Source organism: Zophobas morio, unplaced genomic scaffold (genome assembly GCF_036711695.1).
Source record: "Zophobas morio isolate AGI-343-1 ecotype UQ-CSIRO unplaced genomic scaffold, CSIRO_AGI_Zmor_V1 ptg000009l, whole genome shotgun sequence".
Classification (NCBI taxonomy): Eukaryota; Metazoa; Arthropoda; class Insecta; order Coleoptera; family Tenebrionidae; genus Zophobas; species Zophobas morio.
Window position 1 is genome coordinate 10,030,569 of NW_026972114.1, and position 12,961 is coordinate 10,043,529.

A 12,961-nucleotide genomic window follows, 5' to 3' on the forward strand; every position below is an offset into this window, starting at 1 on the left:
ACTTTTTTTCTAATCTAAGGGTCATGAAACGTCGAGAAAACATGAAACTAGCAAGTTCCTCGATGGACTTGGCTTACGCTCCGATAGTAAAAAGTAGCCTCGATGTAATAATATTCTAAGCATTCTAAAAGACGACGATTCCTCCTGGAAGGGCACAAACATGTGAAACTTTTAAGCGACTTTTTACTTCCTAGAATACTGAAAAAGTGGTCCTCCGTTTCTGTCTGTCTGTCTGTCTGTCGCCTGTGTCAATTTATATTATACAAATAATCTCCGAAACTATTGGACGGATTGTTCTCAAATTTTGTATGTATGTGGTTGGTAAAACGCTAACCAAAATTTGGCAAATTATTGTTCCCCCCACCAATGGGATGATGTAATTTCCAAAATTTACAATAATACTTTTTTTTTTAATTGTATAAAATAAGATACTCCTGCACTTGTGATGTATGAATCCGTGTTGAGTTTTCACCTTTGACAGCTAGATTTTTGGAAAAATAGTCAAATTTGTATAACATTTTGCAATTCAACTTTAAAATTGCAAAACCAAATGCTGTGAAATCTTGCAAAGTTTTAAGGTTGTCGTAATTGTGGTTAATAGTTAATCAAAATTTATTTAAATGTTTATTTTATTTCCTCCCAAAAAATGTATGCCTAATAATTAATTTCTTAAATACGCAAAATACTATGACCTGACCTGTAATTTATCAATGTATACATAGTTTTTAAAATTGTTACACTGCGTCTATCCTAATTGATAAAGGTGTATTTGCAAAATTTTGTAATGGAAAAACTCACTTGAAATAAAAGCATAGCACCCTTCTTTACATTTACTTTAACATAAAATACATGCACATCTTTTAACTTATGAGGGTAATCATAAAAAATAAAATTCGCAAAACTAACACCATCTAAGGTATTTTAGTTTTTGAAAACTGATTTCGAAAACATTGTAAACATAAGTAAATTAATCATTAATTAAAAAATCATAAAACTTGCTTCAAAAAATATTTACCTATATTTGCAAATAAAATAGTTGTCTCAAATTTTTTAAATAAATTATTTTTTTTTTAATTTTAAGGAAACACAACTGCTTCATTATTTTTCGAGATTTTCAGATTAGCTGCAAAACAATATAACAATTCTAATTGTTTACAAATATGGCGTGATGACAAAACATTTCACAGTTTGAATGAATCATTATGATCTCTCCAAAAAAGTGGAAATATAAACGGAGACGGTTTTATTCTAAAATTCATTTTGTTTTACTGAGTAGATACCACTATTTGTTAGGAGTAATCGTTGCTTGTAAACATTAGATGTCACAAACTTCATTTTACGGACAATATCTTACCTATGGTCCAGGATATTGAAATACAATAAAAGCTAGTTTTAATGACAAGATTTGAAGAGTCGAGATATCTAGGTGTGTAATACAGAAACAATCACTCCCAAGGGGAATTTTTATTTTTCATCAAACACTGTAAACATTATTTTAAAATGAGATGCTTAAAGCAGACGTTGTTAACTCTGCAACTAAACAAATTCAACAAAACAAATTCGAAAAATTATGTCTTGATATATTTGATAAGACATTAATTTGCTTCTTGTAAAACAGCCGTTAATTTTTATATCCGTAGAGAATAATCGATCTCTGAACATGTTGATGTTGCAATATCGGAGCAAAAAATAAATTAAAAAAATTCTAATAGGTAAGCGACGAAAAACTGAAAGAAAGTGAGAATTTGCCCGATTTTTTCAAAAAATATTTTCTGTTGCACAATACAGATTTTACTTGTCAGTTTCAATCGGACACTTTTTATACTATTTTACATTTGTGCTACAATTTCCCGCTGAGTCTTTACTCACATTATTTAATAAGACATAAATCTAAACGTGACGGCTTGATAATCACACTACATACGTACAGAAATGCAAAGCCAATTTCATACGTAATAATTTCTGAACAATACCTACCCAAAGCAAAAAAAAAATACACGATAAAGTAAAATAATATTTCAATATTAAAAAATAATTTTACTTTTTTTTATGTTAAGATATTTGAAAATGCATTATTTGCATAAAGGGCCTTTAACAGCGTAGGTGTTTTTTAATTGTCTCTGTTTTTGTGCCATTGTTACCAAGACAGCCACATTAAAGTCAAGCATGAGCTTACAGCTGACCTAGAACTGACTAATTATATTTAAATATAATATAATATAGTCATAATTGTCATCATACACGCAAAAGCGAACAGTTATTTGCAAATATAGCGAACAATTTTGCAGCTGGGATGTTATTTTATTTAAAGTTAATAAAACTAGAGATTAAATGAAATGAATAATAAGAAACAAAATTATTTACACAAGAAAAATTCCATGTTTGAAATTTATTTTTGGAAGCTATTGTAAACAATAAATCATTTTTGTGAAGCAGTAAAAATTTATTTACTTTTATTTAAGATGACGCTATGCATATTCTGGCAGGAACGAATATATCAACTTTAATTTGTGTCTATAATCTCTAAATCAACATTAGTTTTAGTGAAATTTAAAAAACCACGGTATGTAGTTTTTAAAACAGAAGTAAAAATTTCTTGTATAAATCCTACCTTCTTTAGAAGTATGATAAAGTATTTATTTACATAACATTTAGTAATAATATTTTGAAATGATTTCATAATTTTTTTGAACGAAGTGAAGAGATACATTTGTTACAAGTTCAGTAAGCAGTTTTTGAAATTATTCTGCTACCAAATTTCCAACAGATAGACAGAAACGGGAAACTTGCATTTCTATATTCTATGAACTGTAAAACACCCATAATGCCTTATATGACACTAAGACATGAGTATTAAACAATACAGATGAGAATAAGATAGATATATGAAAAATGAAAAAACATTAATATAAGTACTTCTTTTGAATGGAACAAAGGTTAAGTTATGATCATGACTTGAAGAGTGATGTGGCTAGAACATTAATAAAAAATTGGTCGAAAGTTATTATACACCTTTTTAAAAAAGGCAGTTGGAAACCCCGAGAAGGTTTCACATTGAAAAAAAGACATTTGGGGACCCCCGAGGGGGTTAAAACAATTGGGGCCCCCGAGAAGGTTTTACATTTTTAAAAAGACAGTTCGGACACCCGAGAAGGTTTCACATTCTTAAAAAAAACATTTGGGGCCCCGGGCAGGTTTTAGATTTTTAAAAAATAGTTGGGACCACTGAGAAGATTTCACATTAAAAAAAGACATTTCGAGCCCCCCAAGAAGGTTTCACATTCTTAAAAAAAAGATATTTGGGGAGCCCCAGAAAGTTTGACATTATTAAAAAAAGACCGTTGGGACCACCGAGAACGTTTCACATTCTTAAAAAAGAGAGTTGGGAACCTCGAGAAGGTTTCATATTAAAAAAAAGACAATTGGAGCCCCCGAGAAGGTTTTACAATTGCATAAAAGAGAGTTGGGACCCCAGAGAAGGTTTCATATTCTAAAAAAAAACATTTGGCGCTCCCGAGAAGGTTTTACATTTTTAAAAAAGGCAGTCAGGAACCCCGAGAAAGTTTCACATCCTAAAAAAAACATTTGGGGCCCCGGGCAGGTTTTAGATTTTAAAAAATAGTTGGGACCACTGAGAAGATTTCACATTAAAAAAAGACATTTCGAGCCCCCCAAGAAGGTTTCACATTCTTAAAAAAAAGATATTTGGGGAGCCCCAGAAAGTTTGACATTATTAAAAAAAGACCGTTGGGACCACCGAGAACGTTTCACATTCTTAAAAAAGAGAGTTGGGAACCTCGAGAAGGTTTCATATTAAAAAAAAGACAATTGGAGCCCTCGAGAAGGTTTTACAATTGCATAAAAGAGAGTTGGGACCCCAGAGAAGGTTTCATATTCTAAAAAAAACATTTGGCGCTTCCGAGAAGGTTTTACATTTTTAAAAAAGGCAGTCAGGAACCCCGAGAAAGTTTCACATCCTAAAAAAAACATTTGCCCCCGAGAAGGTTTCACATTCTAAAAAAAAACATTTGGCGACCCCGAGAAGGTTTTACAATTTTAAAAAAGACAGTTAGGACCCCCGAAAAGATTTTACAATGTGAAAAAAGACAGTTGGAACCCCCGAGAAGGTTTCACATTGTCAAAAAAAAAACATTTGGCGCTCCCGAGAAGGTTTTACATTTTTAAAAAAGGCAGTCAGGAACCCCGAGAAAGTTTCACATCCTAAAAAAAACATTTGCCCTCGAGAAGGTTTCACATTCTAAAAAAAACATTTGGCGACCCCGAGAAGGTTTTACATTTTTAAAAAAGACAGTTAGGACCCCCGAGGAGATTAAAACTTTTGGCGACCCCGAGAAGTTTTTACATTTTTAAAAAGACAGTTGGGACCCCGGGAAGGTTTCACATTAAAAAAAAAAACATTTGGCGCCCCCGAGAAGGTTTTACATTTTTAAAAACACAGTTGGGACCCCCGAGAAGGTTTCACATTAAAAAAAAACATTTGGGGCCCCGAGTAGGTTTTACGTTTTTAAAAGAGGCAGTTGGAAACCCCGAGAAGGCTTCACATTAAAAAAAGTTTCACATCCTAAAAAAGATCATTTGCCCCCGAGAAGGTTTCATATTCTTAAAAAAAACATTGGCTCCCCCGAGAACGTTTTACATTTTTAAGAACACAGTTGGAACCCCGAGAAGGTTTCACATTCTTAAAAAAAAAACATTTGGGGCCCCGAGCAGATTTTACGTATTTAAAAGAGGCAGTTGGAAACCCCGAGAAGGATTGACATTAAAACAAAAGACGTTTGGGAACCCGGAGAAGGTTTTACAATTTTAAAAACACAGTTGGTAGCCCCGAGAAGGTTTCACATTTTTTAAAAGAAAGTTGGGAATCTTGAGAAGGTTTCATATTAAAAAAAAAACATTTGGACCTCCCGAGAAGGTTTTACTTTTTTAAAAAAAGCAGTTGGAAACCCCGAAAAGGTTTCACATTAAAAGTAAAGACGTTTGGGGACCCGGAGAAAGTTTTACAATTTTAAAAAACACAGTTGGGAGCGCCGAGAAGGTTTCACATTTTTAAAAAAGAAAGTTGGGAATCTTGAGAAGGTTTCATATTAAAAAAAAAAAACATTTGGACCTCCCGAGAAGGTTTTACATTTTTAAAAAAGGCAGTTGGAAACCCCGAGAAGGTTTCACATTAAAACTAAAGACGTTTGGGGACCCGGAGAAAGTTTTACAATTTTAAAAAACAGAGTTGGGAGCGCCGAGAAGGTTTCACATTTTTAAAAAAGAAAGTTGGGAATCTTGAGAAGGTTTCATATTAAAAAAAAGACATTTGGAGCCCCGAGAAGATTTCGCATTCTAAAAAAAAATATTTGACGCCCTCGAGAAGGTTTTACATTTTTAAATAAAGAGGGGTGTATTCTCACCTTTTCGAAACATACGTCATACACATAGATAATACATAATGCGAGAGAAAAAAGGAGAATAAAAGAAAAAAAGGAAAGGCTAAGTTGGGAATCGAACGCGCGACGTCCAGTCCGCCTTCCTGACTTATAACATCGTAACCACTAGACCACGTTCTGAGTGTCTTACGCTAATAGTAAACTGTTATTATACTGTGCACTACGTTCTTGCAAAAATTTGGAAGGTTATGGAAAAACTGAAAGCGGATTCGTACACCACACTTTAGGAATATCAAATAAACATAGAATTCTTTGAAATGATGTCATCAAATTGTTGGTGGGGATGATTAGCGTTGAAGTATCTACATGATGTTTCTAATACACATACAAAATCTGACAACAATGGGTGCAGTAGTTTCGGAGATTACGTGTCTAATAAAAATGGATAGAGACACCAGACAGACACACAGAGAGACAGAGAGAAAGAGACGGAAACGGGAGACTGTTTTTTCACACTCTAGGGGTCATGAAACGAGAAAATATAAAAGTGACCATTCGTCCAATGGACTCGCTAATCTTACTCTCGGGAACTAAAAATGATAACATAGTAAAAAGAATGATGGATTATACAAGAGGTGGAAGGACTGAAGGCCAAAGAAGAAAAGATGAGAGAAAGTGCAGAAAGACTTAAGAAGAAAGGCATTACAGAATTTGGAAAATACAACAAAACATAGAAGAATGTTACAGATTAATGGTAAAACGTCAAACTATAAATATTGCTATTGTCCAGAAAATAAAGAAATGTTTTAACGAAAGAGAAACGCTTTTATTTGATTCAAGAAAATATTAGATATTAGGTATATATTCTGATTTGTTTTAACAACTTTTAAGTATCACAGGTTATATCTATGCCGGGTCGCTAGAATGTATACGGTTAAATACCTTGAGAATAAAATCACCTGAAATTAGGTATAGCGGTAGTTATATGAAGTTGTGCTCTAATTATGCGTAAAAAATGTTTTTGCTTCATTCACTTCCATACCTATAGTTAATGCACTTTTGAATAAAGTTTTTTTCTGAATTGATTGATATAGCACAATCATACTTTCTTTCTGAGTAAAATGGCAAAATCATTTAATAAACAATAATTAAATTAATAGTTATTAATTTTAATTAATACTTATTAATTTTAATTAATACTCCTATTAAACAATACATAAATTAACCAATAACAACCGAAACCAAAATTAGACTTCTGTTTTCTGCAAAAGATGCTCAAAATGCTCTTCATTTACTTGCCGGTAGTAAAAAAGACGGCCAATAAAATTTTGTAGTAAGTTAATGAGAATTTCTGGACGAATGCTAATAATTTCATTAAGTATGCGTTCCTGTAAGTCTTCAATGTGAATCGGTCTATTGATATAGTTAAAATGGATTCTTCAAATAGCCCCACAAGAAAAAGTCAAACGGTGTCAAATCTGGTGACTTGGCAGGCCACTAAATAGTACCCCCTCGACCTAACGGTCTTGTTGAGAGCAAATAGTTTCTGCTGGTAACTCCGGATTTTAGTAATTGAAAACCAATCCTTTAAATCTAGGCACTATAAGCTCCCGTAACAGCCTTAAGTATCCCTCATAATTTAAATTCCCATTAATAAAAAAAGGACTAATTACATGGTAACCAATAATACCGCACCAAACATTCAGTTTTTCTGGGCGCTGTGTGTGAATTTGCTCCATCCAGTATGGAGTTGTGTCACACCAGTGCTTGCAGTTGTGTCTGAAATCAAAATCCTGTTGATAAAATTTCCATCTTGTTGTATTCTGTTCATAATAATTTCGGTAAATTCAACTCTACGATCAAAATCATCTTCGTTTAGCTCTTGTACCAAATGGATTTTGTATGGGTGAAACTTTTCCCTTTTCATTATTGTTTGAATTAATTTTCCACCAACATTGTGATTCAGCGTTAATTGTTGCACTGACGTTTTGGGATTTTCTGTTGCGTCTAAGAGGGCATTTGTAGCAGTTTTTGACCTGCCAGGTTTTGGACGTTCTTTAACACTTCCAGTTTCACTAGATCTTCATAGGGTTTTCGAAACAGTCAGTTTAGAAATGGCCTATCGCTCAGGATGAATTTCATTGAACAAAACTTCGGTTATATGGTTCCACCACTCGTGCATAAACTTAAATGATAGTGAATTTAAATTATTAGAGAAATCTAAAAATCTATTTCATTTATGCGATTCTTGTAAAACTTCTTGCGAAATAGTGGAAAAATCCCACCTCACTAACCTAGGTAATAATGCTGAATCTATTGATGTCAAACTGATGATTTGAATAAAAAATATGATAATCAGTTCAAGATTATGTCTGAAAGTTTTGAAAACTCCAAAAGCGAGTTAGTATCTAATTTTAGTGCTCGATTTGACGAGCTGAGGTCCTCATTCTTACAACAATCACCGAAAAATGACGGAGGTGTTACTTACTATGCCAATGCTATTATTAAACAACTGCCCTCAATTATTCTCTAACCAAAGGATGAAAACCAAAGTACAGCTGAAAACAAATCAGAAATTCTACGCAACGTGGATCCCCGAAAAACCTGATGATACTGAAAAAAAATGTCACAATTTACTAATGATACATTGGGTGAAAAGTACACTATTAAACAATTTCCTGTAATTAATCCCAGAATCAGAGTGGTCGGAATAACCAATAGAGATATGAGAGTTAACAATTTATCTGATTACATTATTCATCAAAATTACAGTCTTTTCATTGGAGAGCCCTACTGTAAAGTTGAAAAAGTTGCACCATTACATAAAGACCCTAAACGTTTTCAGGCAACCATTGTAGTAAATGCCGCCACTTACAGTAACATAATAAGAAATGCATATTTAATTGTCGGTTATGATGACTATATGGTATATGATGCGATCGACATAAAACTATTCACTATTTTCACTGTTGTGGATACCACCATTATCAAAAACAGTGCTCCAAAAAGTTGCCCATTTGCCCCAAATCTTCTGGTTCCCACAAAGCTGATAGTTGTACATCTGATGTTTTACAGTGTGTTAACTGCACGTTACTGAATAAAAAACACAATGTTGAATTAGCCAAAACTGATTTCAAATCTAATATCCTATCCATCAAATAGCAATCAATTAACTTATCTTCTGCCTCTCACGTATCATCTTCTAATACAAACATCTATAACAAATTCAACATATATTACCAAAATGTCAGAGTTTGTAACACGAAATACGCAGATATTTTACTCAATTCATTATCAATGGATCAATATGATATCTTTATTTTAACAGGAACATGGTTGAGTTCTAACTCTTTTAGTGGTGAATACTTTGATATAAGTATATTTAATGTGTTTAGGAAAGACCGGGATTTCGCTGCTGTAAATAAACAGAGAGGTGGTGGTGTATTAATTGCTAGCAAAAAACAAAATGCAGGTTACTATTATTGAACCACAACATGGTTGTGGAAGTTTTGTTGGTCTGGAACATATTGATAAACTAATGGTAAAAATAAATTTGGGGTACAAATACTTATATATCATTGTGGTATATGTTGCACCTTCCTGTAGCGTTCAAGACTACATTTCGCTATTCGAAAACTTAATGTCTATTAACACTCTATACGACTCTAAACTATTCATTGTTGGTGAGTTTAATATACCAAAATATAATAATTGTTTTTCTTCTAATATTATTACTACCAACATCTACTGTGCTTGTGATAATTTCTGTAAATTTTTCGGTTTACATAAAAAAAAAATTGTCATTAATTCTTATGAACGTCTCTTGGATCTTGTTTTCAGTCAAGTAAGTCGTGCAACGGAAATTTTATCTGCCGAAGATACGCATCATCCTGCCTTAGAAATTAATTCAAGCATGACAAGAACACGATTAGCTTATATTCCTCCCAAAAACGGTGGCGAGTTCAACTTTCGTATCATATAGTGGAGTGCCGTAAGGTTTATACCTCGGAACCCGGTTCCACAGAATGGATTTTTGTAAAACCTTTTGGAATGTGTTTTTAACACTAAATACTAAAATATTTACCCATTTATTTTTGCCGATCTCAATTTTTTAATTATTTAAATAAATAATGATAATATTTTCGGAGTTTTCATTGATTTTCTATTAAAAACTCGAAATTTTTTGCTCTTAAAGTTATATTTTACATACGATAACCAGTACAAACCTGTCCCGAGGCAAAAAAATGAGAAACAGAAGAAGGGATTATACATAGAAGGGACAACAGCAGATGTTTGATGACGGGCGCAACATAATAGTACAGGTTGCAACTAGCTAGGCTAAACACGTTGCTGTTTTTGTGCATTTCAAAAAAAAAATCTGTTTTTGATTATTTTGAATATTATAATAAAGTTATTCCTTTATTGGCTTTCTTAAGCAAAATAACAGTGGATGATAATATCATTCCAATTGACCCACTACTGTTAAGTATTTCAACGTATTTGCGTTTTAAAAAAATTAGACGAAGAACTTAAAATCTACATGACTTTCGAATTAGCTCCTCATTCTCTTGCTATTTTTGAAGATGGCGAAATACGCAAAACAAAAAAATCTGCATTTTATGACCTAATCGCAGAAATCACGGTGAATGTTGACGATGCACGAAAATTTTCATACGTAGGTAATTGATGGGATGTTAATACACCGTTGCAAGTGACAACTGAATGAAAATTTTGGCACTGTTTGTGAACACTATGTAAGATATTTACATAACAATTATGGACGCAATATTTATGTAGTATTTTAGCGAACGAGAAAAATAAGAGTAGCCTCATAGATATGTTCCGAAACACACTTGCGGAAAATAAAATATTTTCTTGTCAAGCCGAAACTGATGTCGACCGACTAATAAATTGAAACTGCAATTAATTTGCAATCCGAAAACGTTGTAAGTAGTTTCTGAGGATGTGGATACTAGTTTTACTGACTGCGCTTTCACCAACAGATCGACAAATTTATTTTCAAAAACCAGCAAAAGGCAAAACACCGCAAAAAGTATACTCATCTAAAAGCTTGGAAACAGTATTACTAAAGTGTAAACAGCATATCCCGTTTTGAGATTCTTTCACCGGCTGTGACACGACGTCTGCTTTTTCGCAACGGAGAAACAATGTCTTTGCAAAAAATTTAGAGAAACGACCGGACTTACAAAATGCTGCAGCAGTTTTTGAAAATGAATGCAAAGACGGCAACGACATTTTTAACGCTGGTGTTACATGAACCCTTGCTTTATACGCTGCCCCTCAAAAATAAAACATCTAAATATATTAAAGTACAACTCTTTTGTAAAAGCAACCGCTAAAAATAGCTGCGTTAAATGAGCGTCTTTGGCACCTACTGCAGATGCCGCTTTTGGGCACTTCAAAAGAGTATACCTGCAAATTCAAACATCGCTCGGAAGAAAAATATTACCAGAAGAATGGGGTTGGAAATATGAAAGCAAAATACTGATACTGTGACTTAATTCTTTCTATAAAGGTTCTATAAAGGGCTCGTGTAAGGTTATGGCAAACTAACCCAGTCAGAAAGGTATGGGTTCACAACGATCAGCTCAAAAAATATATACCTGGACGCCACGAATTTATCACAACCTTACACGTTTGGTCACCCTTTACATAGTTCCCACCTAAATTCGAAAGCAAGATCTCTAGGCCAACACAAAGGACTTATACCAAATAAGACAACATAGACTAGCTTAAGATGATATAATTACGGTAATTCGACAGAGATATACGTTGTTAACGAATACCCGATAAAATAATTATAATAAACTCAATCTTCCAAGTTAAAGTGTTAAACGTTTCAAACTGGTTAATACTAGATTGAGACAACATTACGACTTGGTAATTTTCTCCTTCTTCGCGCTGATCCCCCTTGGGGACCTCGTGTAGTGACGAGGCGATTTCTGGACGTTGACTTGGGTAACTGGAAGGTATTCCCTTTTCCTCTAACTAAGTACTCCCTAAATCCTTGTCTTACAGGGAATTACCGGGACTCAACAGCATGGTATTCTGGATGGCAACCCTGCATCGGTCGCGAAACACGTACTCCAAAAAGCCTTTGATGGCGTGTAGGCTGCTTGATATTCGAGAAGAAGCCTTTTATTTCAAATCCGGCATTTCACCGCGTGCGTTTTTTTCTATTTCAACCAAAGAAAAGGAATGCACCTAGCTTGCAAAATTATACATCCAGCACCACGCTCTGGAAATAGGCAGTAAATTCTCCTAACACTTGGAATAGTACCTACCCAGATAAGACTGATTTTGGCAGATGAGATATCTTCTAAGAAAAGAGAGGGTGGGTGGGCGGAGCTAGTAGCTATTAAGATAAAACTGATTTAGGAAATGATATATCCTGTAAGAAAAGAGAGGGCGGGTGGGCGGGGCTAGTACCTCCAAAGACAAAACTGAAGTTGTCAAATTGACATACTTTCTGTGAAAATAAAGGGCAGATAAAACTAATTTTGGCAAAGGACCTATTCTCTAAGAAAATAAATCGCGAGTGGACGAAGCTAGAGAAAGACCCCCTAACGTTCTGATAGTAAATATTTAAATTGTAGGTATACCGTGAACATATATGTCATGAAAAGAGTTTCTTCAATAATTTTACAAAAGTGTAATGATTGTCTAAAATGACGAAGCTTCTGCAATTTTCAAAAAATTTAAATCTTATTTTCCTAGGTACTATACCCGCCCACCCACCTTCTCTTTTCTTAGAAGGTATCTCATTTGCCAAAATCAGTTTTAGCTTACTAGAAATAGTATCTTTCCCGTTTCTTTTTAGAGCTGGATCCGAAAAACTTGGCTATTGATAACAAAGTGAATTTTTAAAGTGGGCGGCAAACCGCGAAAATTTAGAGAAATTATTTAATATTAATTGTTGATCTCTATTCGTATATGTCTGTATTTCGGATTTAAGCAGTTCTATGGAACACTGTCTCTGGAGTAAAAGTAACTGTTACAATACCAGAAACAATGACGTAGCTATCAGTTTCACAGAACTTACTGAAAATGATTTTTTACAGATGTAAAACAGGATGTATAGCATCTTGTGGGTGCAGGAAGAGTGGATTGAATTGCACTGTAGCTTGCTTAAAATGCAAAGGAAACATTTGTACTAATCCATCACCTATCATCAAAATTAATGAAGTCGATGACGACAATGATAATTTAGATAACTGTCTGAAAATTTTTCAGTTTTTATAAAATGAAATAATAAATATTTATTTTGTTCTGAAAATCACGTCTTTTTTATTAATGCAGTGTATTTTACCTATTTTTTATATATTTGGTCGGATATGTATACGATTTTGAGCAACTTGCCTTATTATCAATTTTTTTTTTTTGTAAATTTGTTATTTTTAGCTAAAAAATTATAAATTAATGTTAAAGTTACTATAAAAATATCATTTATTGTATATAAAATTGAAATCTTTACTACAAAATTTTTTTTCTTCATATTTTTTTAATTCTTCAATTAATTGTTGTTATAAATTGTTGTAATAGAG